The sequence below is a fragment of the Phaenicophaeus curvirostris genome, chromosome 1, assembly GCF_032191515.1.
Source record: "Phaenicophaeus curvirostris isolate KB17595 chromosome 1, BPBGC_Pcur_1.0, whole genome shotgun sequence".
Classification (NCBI taxonomy): Eukaryota; Metazoa; Chordata; class Aves; order Cuculiformes; family Cuculidae; genus Phaenicophaeus; species Phaenicophaeus curvirostris.
The window spans coordinates 3,135,008-3,155,032 of NC_091392.1; the positions used below are offsets into that span (position 1 = coordinate 3,135,008).

The 20,025-nt window shown below is 46.3% G+C and overlaps 1 long non-coding RNA gene across 1 annotated transcript in view; it reads left to right on the top strand.

The window, feature by feature from the left end:
• Nucleotides 1-1,923: 1,923 nt before the first annotated feature.
• Nucleotides 1,924-20,025, top strand: part of LOC138725709 (uncharacterized) — a 123,928-nt gene continuing 105,826 nt past the window's right edge. The window contains exon 1 of the long non-coding RNA XR_011338293.1: nt 1,924-2,025. This is a non-coding gene — a long non-coding RNA (uncharacterized lncRNA). The remainder of the gene's footprint in view (nt 2,026-20,025) is intronic.

A 20,025-nucleotide genomic window follows, 5' to 3' on the forward strand; every position in this document is an offset into this window, starting at 1 on the left:
AGAAGAGGAGGCTGAGGGGAGACCTCATTGCTCTCTACAACTACCTGAAAGGAGATTGTAGAGAGGAGGAGCTGGTGTCTTCTTCCAAGTGACAGGGGACAGGACAAGAGAGAATGGGCTCAAGCTCTGCCAGGGGAGATTTAGGCTGAACATTTGGAAAAAAATTTTCACAGAAAGGGTCATTGGGCACTGGAACAGGCTGCCCAGGGAGGTGGTTGAGTCACCTTCCCTGGAAGTGTCTAAGGCACGGGTGGATGAGGCACTGCGGGACATGGTTTAGTGATTGATAGGAATGATTGGACTCGATGATCCAGTGGGTCTTTTCCATGCTGGTGATTCTATGATTCTATGAATCTTTGCCTTTTCTTGTGTACACTGAGTGCACAGCAACCAGAGCCGTGTGTCAAACACACCCTTTTCAACACCTCCTCTTAGAAAGTGGGCAGGAGTTTTGAACCCTGACAAACTGCTTTTGTCATGCAGAAGGAGCATCTTCACCTTTCTGGTGGGTAAACTGAGACACAGAGCACTTAACTCGGAGTCTGAGACAGCTTCACCCTCTATCCAAATCTCAGCAACAAAAAGGATCAGCAAACAACAGAATCTTAAAGGAATTTAGCAAGTTCACCTAAACCATTCTCTCTCCTCAAAGCCAAGACTCTCTATACCCAAGTTATTCAGAGCCGACATCAATATCAGTTGTTTATTTTTTGTTAACTCCCCTGCGTTAAAAGCCCTCAGTTCTTCTGCGCTTTCTTCCACTGTTCCTGGATTTTAATTAAGTTAGATGAGCAGTACGTGCATTTCCTCTCATCTTTAGCTTTCACTGTTCTTCTTGAGCATAGAAAAAACAGGGAAAGATGCAGGATTTTTTTAATTGTCCAAAGATGCCACTGACAAATTGGGTAGTTGTTACTGATTCTCAGTTTCACTGATGTTGTTTTTTCCTAGAGAAGAAATGGCTGTGCCAGAGGAATGCTTATGAGCCTGCACAATGGGGAAATGGCTCGTAAAAGTATCTACAGCAAAGACATGTCTATTTGCTAAGGAGCAGGACCAAGTTACTGAATTTCAGGAGCCACTGATGTATGCAGTAATAGCGTGAAATCAAGCTCCAGAATAAAATGTGCAGTCAGGCAGAGACCTGAATGAAATGCCATTGCGAGATACAAATGAAAAATTATCAAAGGATAAAATGAAACCCATCGAAACACAATGTCCTTCAGTTTGTTGTTTTTATTCTAATTCAGAAACATTTGGGTTTCATCTCCAGCCAGGCCCTAAACAGAGGCAGACTTGTATGTTGTATTTCAGGGATTCTTTCCTCGCTCTTTTGTTCTTCTATTTTTTCTTTTTAATTCAATTTTTTTAAGTGCATCCAAATAAAAGAAAAAAAAACAAAAACACCTCTTTTGTTTCTAATCTGTGGAGTTTGCCCTTTGCCTGCAGGCTCAGCCCTCAAACCCTTACCCATAGTCAGACCATGCTCCTTGACCTCCCACTTTGCATGTCCCCATGGCTTTGCCTTCAAGCATCCTTGTGTTAAGCCCAGACCCTGGGCTGGGACAAGAGGGTCTGTGCAATAAAGATATCCAGGCTTTCTTTTGCAACAGTAGAACCCACCTGGTCCCCATTCTTTCCGTTCTGCTCCACCCTCCATTGGTGAATCATTTAAAAGAATAATTGCCCCAGTTTTAAACACTTACACGTTTTTCTCCTTTTGCTGTGGGTGCCAGCTGCATGGATCTAATTACACTTTTGCTTGCTGAATGACAGAGCTCTTTGCTCTTAGAAATCACTTCCCTGCGTCCTCAGAGGGACTTGTAGAGAGGAATACAGTGACATTTTAAGCCATTCTGCACTGGTTAGACTGAACTCCTTAACAAAGCACAAGATTTCTGTGCTTGTGGGGCTTTGATGGGGCCTTGGGCAGCCTGATCTAGTGGGATGTCCCTGCCCATGGCAGGAGGGTTGGAACTAAATTATCTTTAAGGTCCCTTCCAACCCAAACTATTCTATGATTCTGTGATTCCATGATTCTATGATTCTGTGATTTCCAGGACTGGAGACCAGCCTTGTATCATGAACAGACACTGCTGTCTGGTTCCCTGTGGCAAGGTAGGGAGAGTGAGCTCTGTTATACTGACAGAGAAATCAAATTATTTGCTAGAGGTCATTCTCAGGCACTGGCAGAGGCTACTCAGGGAGGTGGTTGAGTCACCGTCCCCAGAGGTATTTAAAAGACAGGTAGATGGGGTACTTAAGGATATGGTTTAGTGGCAGATAGGTATGGTTGGACTCAATGATCTCAGAGGTCTTTTCCAACCTGGTGATTCAGTGATTCCATGATTTAAATAATTGATCACATTCAGATTGTGTGGATATCCTTGCTGGTGCTAGCACACTATCTAGGACATAAGATTGGTGCAACCCATACTTCAGATGGTGGCCAGCAGCTCTGGAGCCATGGTTCAATTGGCCTTCATAGATGTCTGTGACAAGTGCTACCTGCTGCAATGTGTTGCATCTGCACATTTGTTGTGCAGAGTATTGTGTCCAGTTCTGGAATCCCCAACATAAGAAGGAAACGGAACTCTTGGAACAGGTCCAGAGGAAGGCCCCAAAGATGATCAGAGGGCTGCTATGAGGACATGCTGAGAGAGTTGGGCTTGCTCAGCCTGAAGAAGGCAAGGCTTGGGGAGACCTTATAATGGCCTCCCAGAACAAGAAAGCTGGGGAGGGACTTCTTACAAGGGCCTGTACTAAAAGGACTAGGGGGAATGGCTTTAAATTGGAGGGGAAAAGATTTAGACTAGACAATAAGAAGAAAATCTTCACAATGAGAGTGGAGAGGCACTGGAACAGATTGCCCAAAGAATTTGTGTCTGCCCCATCCCTGGAGGTGTTCAGGGCCAGGTTGGATGGGGCTTTGAGCAGCCTGGTCCAGTGGGAGATGTCCCTGCTGGTTGGAATTGGATGGTCTTTAAAGTCTCTTCCAACTCAAACCATTCTATGACACTATGTTTTATCTGCTGGGTCACCAGGAGGCAGCTGCCACTTGGGTTTTACAGGGATGTTTTATATTGAAGTTCTGGCACCACTTTGTCCATTGGGCATCACACAATGGGATGAGACTGAGACCATTTGGGCAGAGCCCTGTGACCTCCCAGGGCTCCCAGCAGCATGATGGGTTGTAATCTGGATCTTGGTACAGGCAAAACCAAGTGGATTTGGGAAAACACTGCCCCAGAGAGCTCCCGGCAGCCACCTCTTTGTAACAGGCTTTTTTGTATCTTATTTTTTCATAATCATTTCTTAGCTCTGCTAGCTAAGACATTCAGATATTCTGTTCATTTTGACCATTCAGATCATTTCAAGCACATATTGTCGTGTTGCTATGGTTATATTAGTGTTGCAGTTTGCCTTTGTATTTGATTCAAACCCAAAACCAATTCTTTGTCCGTAACCAAGTGTTCCAACATATAGATATTGCAACTGTTTTTTCTAGCCATTAACAAACATCACTTCAACCCTTGTAGGTAATAGGAGGGCTGATGTGTACCAAACTACCCAAAATTTAATTCATTTTTCTGAAGCAAACTTTATAGCCAGTTAAAATTTAACTGCCTAACTTCTAGCTGGGTAAAATTAGAGAAGATGAAAGCAAGATTTAAAACCTTTTCACGTGGATTGATTTCTTAATTAATGTAGGATTTGGTAGAAAGAACATTTTTTTGTCAGAGATTCAAACATACTCTAACAAAATTCAAGGAAAATGAGGCTTGGCAAACCAGTTTGGACAGGCAAAAATTAGTCTAAGGAAAAGATACTCATGAAAAAAACAAAACCCTTCAACAGTCAATCTTAAAATCATGGGCTGTATTTTAAGCATCATAAGCATATTTTAAACAACTTTCTTGCACATCATATTGAGAAAGGAAAGGAATACAGTCGCTCTATAACTTTGATGATCAGAGGGCAAGAGCACCTCCCATATGAGAACAGACTGAGACAGTTGGGATTGTTCAGCCTAGAAAAGAGAAGGCACCAGGGAGACTTTATTGTGGCTTTCCAGTACTTAAGAGGGACTACAGGAAAGTTGGGGAGGGGTCTTTAACAGGGAGTGCAGTGATAAGAGGAGGGGTAATGGTTTTAAGCTGAAAAAGGGGAGTCTTAGATGAGATATTAGAAAAAAAATTTACACTCTGAGGGTGGTGAGGCACTGGCACAGGCTGCCCAAAGAAGTTGTGGATGCCCCTCTTCTCTTTCACGTTTAGAGTTTCCATCTAGCCCTACACGCTCACCAGAATGTTAAGGTCTGAAGATGCTGACCCTTGTCACCCTATGGAGACTATGTGGATGTATCTTCTTGGACTTCAGCAAAGCCTTTGACACAGTTTCTCACAACATTCCGCTTCAGAAACTGTCACCTCTGGTCTGGACAGGCACACACTCTCCTGGGTGGAAAACTGGTTGGCTGGCCGGGCCCATAGAGTGGTGGGAAATGGTGTGAAATCCAGCTGGAGGCCAGTGACAAGTGGGGTTCCCCAGGGCTCAGTGCTGGGTCCAGCCCTGTTCAATGTCTTCATCAATGACCTGGATGAAGGCATCGAGTGCACCCTTAGCAAGTCTGCAGATGACACTAAGCTGGGTGGAAGTGTCGATCTGCTGGAGGGTAGGGAGGCTCCAAAGGGATCTGAACAAGCTGGACCGCTGGGCAGTGTCCAATGGCATGAGGTTTAACAAGGCCAAATGCCGCGTCCTGCACTTGGGGCACAACAACCCTGGGCAGTGCTACAGACTAGGAGAAGTCTGTCTAGAAAGCTGCCTGGAGGAGAGGGACCTGGGGGTGTTGGTTGACAGCGACTGAACATGAGCCAGCAGTGGCCCAGGTGGCCAAGAAGGCCAATGGCATCTTGGCTTGGATCAGAAACGGCGTGACCAGCAGGTCCAGGGAGGTTATTCTCCCTCTGTACTCGGCACTGGTGAGACCACTCCTCGAATCCTGTGTTCAGTTCTGGGCCCCTCACCACAAGAAGGATGTTGAGGCTCTGGAACGAGTCCTGAGAAGAGCAACAAAGCTGGTGAAGGGGCTGGAGAACAAGACTTACGAGGAGCAGCTGAGGGAGCTGGGGTTGTTCAGCCTTGAGAAGAGGAGGCTGAGGGGAGACCTCATTGCTCTCTACAACTCCCTGAAAGGAGGTTGTGGAGAGGAGGGACCTGGCCTCTTCTCCCAAGTGACAGGGGACAGGACAAGAGGGAATGGCCTGAAGCTGCACCAGGGGAGGTTCAAACTGAATATCAGGAAAAAAATTTTTCACAGAAAGGGTCATTGGGCACTGGAACAGGCTGTCCAGGAGGGAGGTGATTGAGTCACCATCCCTGGAGGAATTTAAAAGACGGGTAGATGAGGCACTCAGGGATGTGGTTTAGTGTTTGATAGGAATGGTTGGACTCAGTGACCCAAGAGGTCTTTTCCAACTTGGTGATTCTATGCTTCTATGATTCTATGATTCTATGCTCATGAAAGCCTTCCTTATTGAGTGGAGAGCGTCCTTCCATCAGAAACTGGAAATACGAAGACATCATCTCCCATCTGCCTTCCTGCAGGGAGCTCATTTTAGAATCATAGAATCATAGGATTGTAGAATCATAGAATCATAGAATTATAAAATAGTTTGGGTTGGAAGGGAACTTAAAGATCATCTAGTTCCAACCCCACTTCCATGGTCAGGGACATGTCCCACTAGATCAGGCTGTCCAAGGTTCCATCCAACCTGGCCTTGAACACCTCCAGGGACGGGGCAGCCACAACTTCCCCAGGCAACCTGTGCCAGTGCCTCACCACTCTCATCGTGAAGAAATTCTTCCTTATGTCTAGCTTAAATCTGCCCCTCTCCACTTTATACCCATTGCCTGTTGCCCTATCACTACAAGCCTTTGTGAACAGCTTTCTTGTAGCCCCTTTCAGGTACTGGAAGGTTGCTATAAGATCTTCCTGGAACTTTCGCTTCTCCAGACAGAATAACCCAAACTCTCTCAGTCTGTCTTCATATGGGAATTGCTCCAGCCCTCTGATCATCTTGGTTGCCCTCCTCTGAACTCGTTTCAACAGTTCTATATCCTCCTTATGCTGAGGATTCCAGAACTGGACACAATACTCCAGATGAAGTCTCACAAGAGAGGAAGTTGTAGACATGTAGGAGTCCAACCACTAGCCTGTGTCCATGAGCAGAGCTATTCCAACCCTTTGAGAGTAACTCTAGAGGCTCGTGGGACATCTCTTTATGTTTGGGACTGGTATAGTACAAAATCTCAACACCCCTTCTCTTCTATCATTCCAGCTCTGGGATGTTCAACACCACCAATCCCATCCTCTCTCGAGGCCCTCTTTTGGGATCACTCTCAGTCACGGACCGTTAGAATATGTTCAAGGCAGTGCTGCTTTCTTCCTTGCCCACTCTCCCCCTCCTCTTCACTGTCACAAATACATGCACACATATTCTTCCAATTCATGGGCTTCTCCTGCCCTCAGGTGGCTGCACACTGCAATGCAAAGTGCCCTGTCTGCAGTTTCACAGTGAGTCTCAAAGTCAGGTAGGTTGGAATGGAAGAAGAGCCTTCACCTCGGCGACACTCAAGGAGCATTTGATGCAGTTCCTCTCTCCGACCTTGATTAATGAAGGCACAGCTAGAGCTGGGAGCATGAGACTGGATAGAGTCTCCACAGTGATTCAGCCTCTCCTCCTATATCATGTGCTTCACATCCCTAAATATCTTGGTGGCTCTTGCTAGACTTACTTACTCCAGGTCATCAGTGCACTGGGAGCCCAAATTGGACAGGGTATCCAGATGCAGTTTTACAACTGCTAAAGAGAAGGGAGGGATCACTTTCCTCAGCCTGCTGGCTACCTTTTGGCTACCACAGACCATCAAACGCAGGTGACATCCATACAGGAAATAGGATATGGACCTACTCACTATTTCTTCACACTGTTCACAATAACTCCTTCCAAGGCTCAGTCCTTGTGATGGCATCTCCCAAAGACAAATGACAGGAACCCGCACATTGCTGTGAGAAACTCACCTGTGTGCTTCCTGCAGGAGGGATGGTTGCATGGACATGCTGCTCGCTATCAGAAACACAGCATTTCCCCATTGTCCTGTCATAGTGAGAAAAGCAGCTTGCACTCATCCAGGAAGGACCTGGCAAGGGCAGGGTGACTTCTGTCTATAGAAGGAACTAGGACCTCACAGACGCAGCATCTATCCGCACAAGTGTGTCTGTTCCACACATAACCTGAAGGTGTTTCAGGTACTGCCATGGGTTCAGGCTCTTCAAATACACTGCCAGATCTCTTGAATTGACCCAAACAGTCATGGGCCACCTTTGTCCCACCAGCTTTAAGGAAGAAGTGCTTAAACTCACAGATAAAGAGATATAAATACGTGTGTATCTACTTAGAGGCAGTCATCTCCACATGAGGAGGTAACTGATGTCCCATTAGAGCCTCTGAAAATCAGTGATTTGTCAGGGTCAAAAGACTCAGCTGATCAAATGTCAATGTCCTCTCCATTCCCACCACCTGTATTGACTGGACCTGCCCTGGCAATGATGAGAGATTAGACTCAGATTACTTAGAGACTTCCTAATTATGCATGTCTTCAGAGGAATCTCAATCACAGGCTATAAACATTGTTAAGGCAACTGAATCAACTCTCTCATACTCTTTGAGATGCCCTAGCATTATCCAAAACATTTCTTTGGGTCTAGTGGATATAATATAGAAGATATAAGAGATTTACATGCTGCATTGTAAGGTGGAGGTTAAAAAAAAAAAAAAAGATATTTTATGGCACCTTAAAAGCACCAGTGTAAGACTAGTCACTGCAACCAAGTTTGAGGGGGTCCATGCATTTAGCTGTGTTGCTTGTTCATCCTGTTTACCCCCACATTAGGCATCTCTGCAAAGAAAAGTGAGTACATTGCTGCATAAGAAGTAGCTGAGATCCCTCCTTGCAGCTTCTCAGTCTGGGATTACCATCATTAAGAGGACAGTGCAAGGAGCTATAGATTATAGGGAGGAATTGTTGTCATTGGTTTGCCTTCAATCACATCCCTGGTGCCAACACCTTCTTTGACAACGCTGCCTGTGGTAATTAAGTGCAGTTCTGGAGGCCTCACAACTGTAAGTAAAGGAAGAAAATTTAAAATTTATGTCCCTGGGGGAAGCGTGGCAGGAAGGGGCTGCTAAGGAGGGAAACAAAAGCTTCTACAGCTTGATAAGCATGCTATCAAAACACTGCTTAGGGATGCCACAAGCATCTTCATGCTGAGGAGAGAGAGTTTCTAAGTCAAAATGCCAGCAGTACCTGTGGTGGTCAGACGTCTATCATGAGGTGGGTGAGGAGAGGGTCACTGTGGATGTGCAGAGGGAATCTAGTCTGGCTTCTCTGCTGCCCATACTGTTTGGTCATTGTCCCAAGTGGTGACATCAGACAAACAAGCAGCTAAAGATGTCTGCAGCTACATGGACGGCGCATTTGAGAACAACCCAAGACTCATATCTCTCTCTGTCCTGGGCTTCTGCAGAGGAGGAATCACAGCTGAGCTTTCTCTCAGCTAAGGCTCTTCAGGACCATTTCTGGAGGATTTCCCTCTGTTTTCAATACAGCCCTCTGCCCTCAGCAACGCATTCAGGGAGAAGGTGACATCAGCAAACTCCATCAGCTCCATGGGGAGTCTTCCTTCACCACCCATCCAGATGGGGTCGAATGCAGAGAGGAAAAGCACTGACATCCAGAACTAGAGGGCAGAAGAAGGTGATGCCTTTACACCGCTCTGCTCCATCTTACACCTGCTATTGGAATGGGTAGAACTGCTTTTTAACATTTCTCGGGGGTTGCAGAGAAAAAGAATAACTCCTGAAAGCAAATTCTACAGCTGGAGAGGCATTTCAGGGACAGCAGATAAAACAGTACTAGAGCCTTGACAGCTCTTGTAACAGCCTGCTGGCAAACCTGAGCCAGGCTGGGTACCTGGTACACAGGGATATAACAAGATATCAGCAAAGGCAGAGGTTGCACAGAATATCTGTGGGAAAACAAGATGTTAGTTGTGGCCTAAGCAAGTTTCCTCATTACAGGCAGCTGCTGAGATGTGATCTTCCTTTACTTTGTGAAATTCCTCCAATGTTTTGGTTTGCAGTTTGTTTGGGTTTGTTTTATTGGGCTAACACTAGCTTGGAAATGTGTTTCTTTCCTGGAGAGAGAGTGTGTTAAGTTTGGGAAAAGAATATCCCTTTGCTCACTTCTTCAGTCCCCAGTGCCTCCCATCTGAGAGTAAATGTGACCCAGGGACACACCTCCAGAGCTAGTTTCCCTGGGAATCTGGGAAAGCCAGATACTAAAAAGGAATGTTTTATTAAAACTACCACGTGAGGGCAGCCTCTTCCACCTTCCCGTGTTAAAAATCCCCCTTCAAACTCCCAAATTCAGGATAAAAGGCTCTTGAGTTTGTTTTAAGTCCCTTGGTGGTAATATTACTCTAGTGATAATGATTTTCCACAAGAGACTTATGAATATGGCCCCATTATAAAAAAATGTCATCACAGGTCTTCCAAAAAAGGACGCCTTGCTTAAGGATGGTTTGAACAGTATTCCCACATCTCAAATTGTGAACACTGAAAGTGTCTGGTTAATACAAACATAATTAATATTATGGCTGCTGAATAGCAGTGTGTATAATCTTGTATTCCCAAGCAAGTCATATCCAACAGGAGCTAAACCAGAGTCTTCTGCCTCTTACAGCCAAAGCCTCTACCTACAGCAGATAAATAAAAGCTGATTTTACCATCCAGAAGCTGTAGCAGATTTATCAGGTGCTGTTTGATGGAGTCACCACTGGATGGGGAGAGAACATCTCACTGAAGGGGTCGAATCACACATATGCATTAAATATTTGCTAGTGTCCATTTCTGCTCTTTCCCGGACCCTTGATTCACATTCCAGAGGAGGTAAAAGATCTTCATGGAGCAAAGATCAGTAGAAAGAGCCAGAGTGGTTTCATTCAATGGTCATAGCGCTGCTACAACCCTGACGTGTCCAGCTTGACAGCCCGGAGTGAGGACGCCAGCATTGCAGTCAAAATCTCTGGAGAGAGAAAGAATTGTAGTGAATACCACTAAGTAAACTTGTTTCTCTGAACACTCTTTAAAAGCTGGTCCCAGATTTCTCCCTGGGGTGTCTTTAAAGATTTTCATGAAATGTCATGCCCAAGCTCTATGTATAGGATTAGCCTCTGGAAGAAATCTTCCTTCACCTCTCCATAGAGAAAGGGTTTTTTCCCATGAACTGAGCCTTCATTTACCAGAGCGCACAGCATCCACCCTTTCTTGCCACAAACCATACACAGCAAATCTGTCACAAAGACCAGTGTCCAACCTGATGAACTATCACAGTCCTGGCTGTGTCATTTGACAGTGTGTAGGAGCCGAATTTGTGCAGAAAATCAAGCCTTGAGCCCGATTCCCCAGTGAATCAGATCTCCAGACAGTCCCAGCAAGTTAATCAGGATGATTACCAATTTACACCCACTTTGCTTGAGCATGAGCAGTTGGCTGAGTATCAGAGCAGCAGTGAATCTGGCATCAGCCTCAATATGCTAAGCAAATTAAGAGCTGGAATAAAAATCATTATATCTGACAGTGCAATCTGTGGATTGGGAGATGCTGTGGTTTTAACTCATTGGCAAGAAGGAGGAAGAAAAGGGGGCATCCAGTTGCTGCAAACCCAAAGATAACTACTGTGTGGTTTATTGTGGTGCTGATCCATCCAAATAAGAAAGGAATCATCAGGAAACTGCCAAAAATAGATAAACGTGCAAAAGAAGAATTGGCAGCTTATTGCAGAAAGATTAGTCATCTCATCCTGGCACCACACTGAGAGAAAATGATGAATGAGCTGACAGCAGATTAGCGTCAGGCCACCCCAGGATGGGTTTCTGTAGACTGAAAGAATAGATGTGAAAGTCTCTCCTACCTGCCATCTTCAGAGCTCAATAAGGTTAAAATCAGAGTAGCCCATGACGTGGGGAGGTCTTTGGGTCAAGATCAAAGGCTGAGTGATGGAGAGTTGCTTATTGGCATTCCTTTGATCCATTCTTTTTCCTCAAATGGGAGAGATGACACCTTGGCTCCCACCTCACCTACCCATCGTCAACATGGAAGGACATTTATCAGCCCAAGATAGGCACTGACCTTTGTTTCAGCATTACAGAATCATAGAGTGGCTTGGGTTGGAAGGGACCTTAAAGATCACTCTGTTCCACCCACACTTCCATGGGAAGGGACATCTTCCACTGGATCAGGTTGCCCAAACCCTCATCCAGCCTGGCCTTGAACACCTCCAGGGATGGGGCATCGAGGACTTCTTTGGGCAAACTGTGCCGGTGCCTCACCACCCTCACAGTAAAGTGTCTTCCTAATATATACGCTAAATCTCCCCTCTTTCAGCTTAAAACCATTACCCATCATCCTGTCACCATGCTCCCTGATGAAGGGTCCCTCCCCAGCTTTTCTGTAGGGCTCCTACTTTAAGTAATGAAAGTAAATTTCTCCCTATGGTTGCCTTTAGGCTGGGAAACAGCCTGGTTTGTATGAGCTCTCCTGCAAACAAGGAGCAGGTTTGTATTAGCTTTTGTGTAGAAGACCTGCTATTGATACTATAGGAAATCAGACTGATAATACACGCATTATCACATTTCCTTGAGGAGAAAAAAGAAAAACTCTGTGCAATGCAAAAACAGTACATGTGCAGTGATGGGGGGGACACTAGAGGAAATACCTAGGGAGATTCTGGACACCCCCAGCCTTTCAAAAGTCTTTGTAGTTTCTCTTTTCTATGACACCCAGCTGTATTCAGGCATGCTACATCACATTAGTCAGGTTATACAAGCTGGGATGGATCCACCTCTCCAGCAAGCAAGTAAATTTAGAGTCACAGGGGAAAAGTGAAGTCATGGGTTACTGTATTGCCAGCGTGAAGGACCTGGAGGAGAATTCTTCTACCTGCCCCACAGAGCAGCTTGCAGACGTCTTCTTTAATCTTCTGACCTCTTTTTATACTGCCACTTCAAGTCTGAGACACCACTGAGACCTGCTTTCAGCCTGCAATGTCATGATGGGAAATCCCTTGCGGTGCTATGAGGATTGATGCTGAAGTATCCTCTGACAAAGGGGACACAGGAATCCTCCACAGCAGCTCTCCATGTTACTTTTTTGATTTATCATAAAGTTTATTACAAAATAACCGAAAGCTTGCTCAGATGTTAATGTTCTTTACGGAAGGATGTCAAGCAGCATGAGGGCCTTGATGAAAGGTCTCAAAGCCTCTGCACTATCAGGTGCTTTGAAAGGAATACAGTTGAGCTGGGTAAGACACCAGTAAGTTCAAGCCAAGTTGCCCTGTGCATTAGACCTTCCTTTCAGCTCATGTTGTTCTGAAAGGTCTGAGCTGCTCTTGCTTCATCCTGGGGTTTTCTCGTGCTTCTAAGTGCTCTGTGCTTCTAAGATGTATGTAAGGGGGAGACAGGGACAGCTAAGTCTAGAGCAGCTACTGAGATGGGATGGCTTGGGAAACTGAGGGCATGACCAGAGAGGACTGGTAACCAGCTGTTTTCTTTTTCCAGCTCTGATTAATAGTCTTGAATGAATGCAATCCACCTTTCTCCAGCCATTTCCCTTCCTCCATGCTTTGCCTGACATAACAGTCTAATTTAAAGCTTTGGAGTCACCGTGTGTACTACATGTACACATGTAGCCCTTTAAGGTGCTCACACAAGAGCAACAAATCCCTTGCAAAAGAATATGGCATTGGCTGAGGCTGTTTAAAAGCTGTGCTCTGTGCAGAGCTGGCTACCTCACAACAGCAAGCAGAGTGCATCCTCTTGGACAATCTTTTTATTTTGTAATGAAAAGTTCATCTAAGGCACATCCTATGGTGCCTGCTGGTCACAGTGAGATGCATTCAAGCTCTCATTCTTCAGCAGGTAGTTCCCAACAGCCCAGATCAGCTCAGTTCACATTTCTGCCTAGAAAAATTAATCATTGTGTGATGCTCACCAGGGCAAAGTGCTACTTCACTCAAAAATGAAGAAAAACTATTAAACAAACACACATGTTCAGAAAATCATAGACTAACGCAGAGCAAAATTTTAGCATTTGATCAAAAAACAGCCAGGATAAACCTGTTTCAACACAGGGAGGAGAATCTGCAACATTTTAAGCTCTTTGGCTTTTAATCCCTAAGCATCTGAGCAAGGAGTCTGTAAATGTCCATAAGGTGTTACTTACAAGGTATGTGTCAAAAGCTAAGGGACAAAGGAAAGGAAAAAGTGCATTTAGTAAGGTCTCAGGGGAGCAAGGGAACAGCAGTGGGGGTAAGCACGGTCTTGTGTCATGCTCTCTGTACCTCTGGTGTCTGCAGAATTGTTCTCAGAGATGAAATAACCTCCAACCAAACTGGACCACGATACCTACATGATCAGAGGGCTGGAACACCTCCCATGTGAGGACAGGCTGAGAGAGTTGGGCTTGTTCAGGCTGGAGAAGTGAAGGCTCTGAGCAGACCTTATAGTGACCTTCCAGCACCTGAAGGGGACCTACAGGAAAGCTGGGGAGGGACTTTTTACAAAGGTTGTAGTGATAGGACAAGGGGGAATGGTTTTAAATTAGAGAGAGGGAAATTTAGACTAGACATTAGGAAGAAATTCTTCACAATGAGGGTGGTGAGACCCTGGTACATGTTGCCCAGGGAAGCTGTGGATGCCCCATCCCTGGAGGTATTCAAGACCAGGTTGGATGGGACCCTGAACAGCCTGGTCCAGTGGGAGGTATCCCTGCCCATGGGAAGGGGGTTGGAATTAGATGATCCTCAAGGTCCCTTCCAACTTGAAATGTTCTGTGATTCTATGATTCTCAAAGTGGGGAGATGTGTGCAAGAAGGCAGTTTCACCAGGAAGCTACAGGACATAAGTGACACAGGTATTCCGCCAACACCTCCTGCCACAAGGGGAGGGATAGTTGGAAGATGCTGATGATGTTGATATAGAATCATAGAATAATCAGGTTGGAAGAGACCCACTGGATCATCGAGTCCAACCATTCCTATCAAATACTAAACCATGCCCCTCAGCACCTTGTCCACCCACCCCTTAAACACCTCCAGGGAAGGTGAATCAACCACCTCCCTCGGCAGCCTGTTCCAGTGTCCAATGACCCTTTCTGGGAAAAATTTTTTCCTAATGTTCAGCCTAAACCTCCCCCGGTGGACCTTGAGGCCATTCCCTCTCATCCTGTCCCCTGTCACTTGGGAGAAGAGGCCAGCACCCTTCTCTCCACAACCTCCTTTCAGGTAGTTGCAGAGAGCAATGAGGTCTCCCCTCACCCTCCTCTTCTCCAGGCTAAACAACCCCAGGACACAGTCAAGAAGGACCCATTTCTGTTGTCTGGTGCCATTCCCAGCTCTGCCATCTCATGCCTGTACATGCTGAAGGATGGACACTCAAATATTTCTCTGTTTTTATTTCAAGCAAGGGAAGGTTTCCCTTGCCCCTCTTCTCCTGTCACCAAAGGAGAGAATTTGTTCATTTTTCTTCTTTTATAGCTGATATCTTTCTCCCTCCTACACTGGCACCTTGGCCAGATATAAACTGGAAGGAGAAGGTCCCTGGAGCTGTGATGCTTGAGGAAGCATCTGAAGCACCTCTATGTCATTTTGATAGACCCAAAGATACCTTTGTGCTACACAGAGATCTCAAAATAGACATCCTCCTTTTAGGAGAAGCTGGATCACACTCCATGACAAAGAAGGTCACAAATGAAGAAAAAAAAATAAAAGCTGTAACTGTGAACTCGTAAATCAACTAAGTCCTGAAAGAGAGAAAAAAAAAACAACTCAACACGGCATTTTTGGTTTGCAGATAAGCACAAAGTTTGGCAGGAAATAGATTAAGGGTTTTTCCAGTCCACCTCACAGTTGATAATACCAACAGCAACAGACCTCTGGGTTACAAACAGCCACACATCTTCACCCTGCAAAAACTGGGAAAGACCAGTAGGGCAGGGAAATGGGGCAGAGGACGGTTCATGTTTAACTCTGCTCATTATTTCTTCAGCAAAGAAAGTCTTTGCTACTGCTGAGATAATCGTGGTAGTCACTAAGGGATAGTCCTGACTGATCCCCTCCACACACCTTCTTCTGCAACAAGGGCTGTCCTCTAGAGAAGTGTTTTTGCTGTCATTGTTAATTCAAAGCTTTTGGGACCCCGTGATGTTTCTTGGGAAACACCAACCTCACTCTATCAGCTCTTGACAGCAGCCAAGAGTCGTTATGATTAATGACAGAAGAAAACTGCCAGTTGTAGACACGAAGAATTAAGCTGTCACTAACATTTAGAAATCAACGTTAGACCATGGGAGAGATGGGGGAGGAAAATGACAGTTGTAAAATATCTGCATCTGCAGCCTCTGATGCTCCCCACAGTTCTTCCTGTGATGGCCTAAATTCACCCTGAAAAGAAACTAAGAAGAAATTATAAGAGAAATAATTTTAATATCAAAATAGATTTAGAAAGGAATTAAATAATTACCTTTCTTAGAAAGGCATGCCTAGTGTCACTGGAGATGCCCAGGATCCTGCTACCTCAAAGAATGTAGGTCTCCCATGGATCTTATGTCACACATCTCCAGTGACTTCCAACAGTTATGTTCATGTAGCTTAGTCAAGTCCTTGCAACAATTCCGGGGACACAGAAACTGGAAAACCAAATGAGAGAGAACAAATGAAAAGGACTGGGAATAATGGAGAAACAAAAGCAATAAATTCAGTCTGAGAGAAATGAAAAGGGATGCAGAGCAAAGAGTGGTCATAGAATCATAGAATAACCAGCTTGGAAGAGACCCACCGGATCATCGAGTCCAACCATTCCTATCAAATACTAAACCATGCTTCTCAGCACCTCATCCACCCGTGCCTTAAACACCTCCAGGGAAGGTGACTCAACCACCTCCCTGGGCAGCCTCTGCCAGTGCCTTTCTGTGAAGATTTTTTTCCTAATGTCCAGCCTAAACCTCCCCGGGTGGAGCTTGAGGCCATTCCCTCTTGTCCTGTCCCCTGTCACTTGGGAGAAGAGGCCAACACCCTCCTCTCCACAACCTCATTTCAGGTAGTTATAGAGAGCAATGAGATCTCTCCTCAGCCTCCTCTTCTCCAGGCTAAACAACCCCAGCATCTTCCCTGAAGCATCTTCCCACAAGAGTGAACCTAGGTGTTCTGGAGGCCAAGGGAGAGCCATGGGGGTAGCAAGAAACCTCTAAAATAAATATCTTTCTCTGTGATGTGTGCTCAGGGCTGGGGGATGTTGTGGAAAAGGCCTTATGACTCCAGGGAGCATCTCATAGAAATAGTGTAAATAAAAGGTGAGGAGTGCAGCGGGAACTGCAGCAGGATTTTCTGGAGAAGATGCTTTTTTCTGCTGCTGCAACTCTTTGTGCTTCCAACTCCCACTGTGGACACAGGAGGATGAACCCTTGCAAAGCCCCTCTTGTCCATCCCCAAATGCCTTGGCCACAGCAAAATTCCCACTCCTACATCCCAGTGGTCCAAGGAAGCCAGAACTTCATCCCACCATCCCTCACTTCCCTGACTTCCACAGGGGAAAAGTGAAGCAGAGACAGGGAAGGGGGCTGGGGATAGGACGTTCTCTTCCACAGCAGGGGGTATTATCCTATCTGAAGCTGATTAGATGTGGGCAGAGTTCTTCTTTCCAGAATGGTCCTCGCAGTCACGGTGAGGAGGGGGTTGTCGGAGGCTACAGTGATACCTGACGCAGCAGTGGCCTCGGTGACAGCCACAGGCTATAGGACGTCAGGTCACACTGCATCTTCAGAGCGATCCCAGCCCTCTGCAATGCACAGATGGCTCCTTTCTGTCATCTGACCTCATTGTTTATTCTGACATGTTCCGGTGCTGTAATCTAACAACCATGTTAATCACCACCACTACGAAACTGGGATTGTTTCCCTAGGCTCCACCCCGAATTCCTTCCCTGTGAGGGCACACACACCACTTGGATGCTATCCATGTGAGGGAATATCCTCAACTAAGTCTTCCATAGAATCTGCATGGGGACTGCTCCCACATCATGTAGAGGAGATCCTGCTGCTTGCACCCATCACTGTTCTCTGCTATAAAAGGTCATTTGCTCCCTTAGCAAGTTTGCAGACGACACTAAGCTGGGTGGAAGTGTGGATCTGCTGGAGGGTCGGGAGGCTCTGCAAAGGGATCTGAACAGGCTGGACCGCTGGGCTGAGACCGATGGGATGAGGTTTAGCAAGACCAAGTGCCGCGTCCTGCACTTGGGGCACAACAACCCTATGCAGCTACAGACTAGGAGAAGCCTGGCTGGAAAGCTGCCTGGAGGAGAGGGACCTGGGGGTGTTGCTTGACAGCGACTGAACATGAGCCAGCAGTGGCCCAGGTGGCCAAGAAGGCCAATGGCATCTTGGCTTGGATCAGAAACGGTGTGACCAGCAGGTCCAGGGAGGTTCTTCTCCCTCTGTACTTGGCACTGGTGAGACCGCTCCTCGAATCCTGTGTTCAGTTCTGGGCCCCTCACCACAAGAAGGATGTTGAGGCTCTGGAGCGAGTCCAGAGAAGAGCAACAAAGCTGGTGAAGGGGCTGGAGAACCGGCCTTATGAGGAGCGGCTGAGAGAGCTGGGGGTGTTTAGCCTGGAGAAGAGGAGGCTGAGGGGAGACCTCATTGCTCTCTACAACTACCTGAAAGGAGGTTGTGGAGAGGAGGGAGCTGGTGTCTTCTTCCAAGTGACAGGGGACAGGTCAAGAGGGAATGGCCTCAAGCTCCGCCAGGGGAGGTTCAGGCTCGGCATTAGGAAAAAATTCTTCACTGAAAGGGTCATTAGGCAATGGAACGGTCTGTCCAGGGAGGTGGTTGACTCGCCTTCCCTGGAGGTGTTCACGGTGCAGGTGGATGAGGGACTGAGGGGCATGGTTTAGAGATTGGTGGGAATGGTTGGACTCGATGATCCGGTGGGTCTCTTCCAACCTGGTGATTCTATGATTTTATTTCATGAAATCAATAGAAGTTTCTCCTATAGTCGCTACAAGTCCTTCTACAGATGTAACATACCCCAGTCACCCATCCCAAGGTTTTCTAAGACCCTTAGCAATTCTTTATCAATGCTTCTGCAGCACTTGGGTCACCTTTTAGAAAGATCTTGTGATTAGGGAAACAGCCTTGGTCACAGAACACTTGGGTCCACATCATGACTCTGCTGAAGAGACCCTGTACCCGACCTTGGTCAATTCATCTCATCTTGGTGGCAGCACCTAAACTGTGGGAAACTTTTCCAAATTTCTTGCTCTGCATTTTTTTCTGTTCCTGCTCTGGCTCTGTTTTCAGACTAAAGCAGCTACAAGTATTCCTCAGCCAAGGTAGCAGATAGCACAGTCTGCAGGGAAGCTGCAGTGGTCTTCAGTTGCCTGACTGCAGATTAAGACCCCCTTGCTTCAGTTCTCCCCCTGTAAAGGGCTCAGTCCAGCCTCCTCAGATCTATATCTATGATTAATGTAGCAAAGAAAAGATGGGCAGGCACACAAGACGGCTGAACAGGGCTGCAGGTGCTGATGAGTCCTAAAGAACTGCAACCAAATCAGGTCTTAGCCTACACTAGCATTTATGATGGTGCTGCCTGTACCCAGGCAAGTACAGCCATATGTAGACATACATCCATCCCTCTATAGAGCCAGCAAGGATTTATTCCACCTTCCCCCTCTGCCCACAGCCTCGGAGGAAGGGAAAGGACCTGAAAAGGTCATGTAGTCCATTACATCCCCGCAAGGCAGGATCAGCTCTCCTATGGCCCCCGCTGACAGATGTTTGTGTAACCTGCCCTTAAAGACCTCCAGTAAAGGAAGGCTCATATCCTCCCCCCAGCTATCTAATTCTCCTCTCTCTGGGGTAACTCTGAGGATTTTCCCACGCTGTCCGAATTACACTGTGTTACCCCAAGCTACAGAGAACTGCTCTGCTCTCAGGAAGGGCAGTCGCTGCAGCACTTTTCCCAGACTGAGCAAGAAGAAACAATTTGCTAATACCTTTGCAGTGAGGGAAAATCTATTCTAGCCTGTCTTTGCTTCACATCAACACACAGACCTTAATTCACAACCCTGTCAACATCTAGGAGAGGATACATCTCTGTCAGGTTCTGTCTGCCAGCAGTATTGGTCCCAGCTCTTGCTCTCTCAAGGTTCATATCCCTGTTCCCTGCAATCTGATTGTGAGACATGAGAATAAAATGTTATTTCTTTTCTGTCCCTACCTGAGGCTAATCGGGGATGCCCCTTATTCTGTTGCCTTACTCAGCACATTTTGCCTTACAGTGGTCTCCCTAAATATTCTGTTTCAATAAGCTTTGCTGAAAGCATTCTAATTGCTCTGCTTTTTGGTCCAACAAGGAATAGCCTTCAGGTTGGATGGTGCACAGAGGAAAACAGACAGCAAAAAGTCTGGCTTCCCAAACACCTTGGAGTTCTCCATCCTCTCTCCTTCCACCATTACTCTGGCTTTCCTCTAAGATTAAAGAGTTTGGCAAATGGCAAGTAAATCTGCATGCCCAGACTGACGGCTGATGGAAAATCTTCTGGCCAATGTGTGAGACAACACTTGGTCCACAGAATCACAGAATCACAGAGTAACCAGGCTGGAACAGACCCACTGGATCATCGAGTCCAACCGTTCCTAACAAACGCTAAACCATGTCCCTCAGCACCTCGTCCACCCGTGCCTTAAACACCTCCAGGGAAGGTGACTCAACCTCCACCCTGGGCAGCCTCTGCCAGTGCCCAATGACCCTTTCTGTAAAAACTTTTTTCCTAATGTCCAGCCTAAACCTCCCCTGGCAGAGCTTGAGGCCATTCCCTCTTGACCTGTCCCCTGTCACTTG